A 1,170-nucleotide genomic window follows, 5' to 3' on the forward strand; every position below is an offset into this window, starting at 1 on the left:
CAGACACCCACCAAAACCCCCACCTCACCCCCATGCATGCGTGCGTGCGTGTGTGTGCGCGCACGCACGCGCACATATCCCGCACGCGCACATATCCCGCACACGCACATATCCCGCACAGTTGGCACAGCTATTGTGTATCAGCAGCAGCAGCAGAAGCAGCAGCAGCACGAATGTGTAGTCCTGTTCAGCTCCCTAGCACACATAGCAATGATTGATAGTAATGAACCCTGAATGAAGCTATAAACATCCCTCCATGATGCTATATAATACATATGGCGGCCGCAGCAGAGTAACTTTAAAATATATAATTATTATTGCCAGCCACCCAAGCAAATGAATCCAGATAGTAGTGGTAGTAGTAGTAGTACCTATACCTCTGTTTTGTCATCTTCACAGAGCAGGGTATGTATGCATTTTGTATGTATGTATGAACTAGGTGATGATAACAACAACCTCATCTATTATCAAGCGGAGACCATGCACAGGATGCTGCTCGGAGATGTGCACACGTACATATGTGGTATATGTGGTGCAGACACGTATGCTGTACCTTATATACGTTGATGACGGCACACGTGCACACTCTGTCGTACAAGGATATTATATACCTAGAGAACATACATATGTGGAGGGAGGGACAGGCACAGGGAGACGATGGCGATGGGGACAGCAGATACAGATACAGACGGCGAGACTGAGCGGATGACTGTCGAGGGAGACTGTGGGAGAGTTTTTATTAAATTCTTAGACTGTGGGTGGGTGGGTGTATGTATGTATGTATGTATGTATGTATGTATATCCGCGCACTGCACTTGCGATGTATGTTGTTGGTCTGTCTGTTGGGTTGTTGTTGTACATGTCGTACTGTACGTGATACTACTTTATAATTAGTAGTAGTACACATACGCAGCAGCATATGATGGCTCCGCGGGTATGTGGATATTATGGGACACGCGCATGCACGACGGTGTGGCGATGATGCACCCACGTAGTAGTTGTACATATTGTTGTTGTTGTTGTTGTTGTTGTTGTTGTTGTTGTTGTGTATGCTCTTTTTTCCCTTCTCGTCGGACACACGATCTCTCTCTATATGCATATCTACACCAACACAATCAAACAATGCTGCTGTATCTACTTGGCACGATTTGGCACATATGTAAAGTATAA

Source organism: Volvox carteri (assembly GCF_000143455.1).
Source record: "Volvox carteri f. nagariensis unplaced genomic scaffold VOLCAscaffold_93, whole genome shotgun sequence".
Taxonomy (NCBI): Eukaryota; Viridiplantae; Chlorophyta; class Chlorophyceae; order Chlamydomonadales; family Volvocaceae; genus Volvox; species Volvox carteri.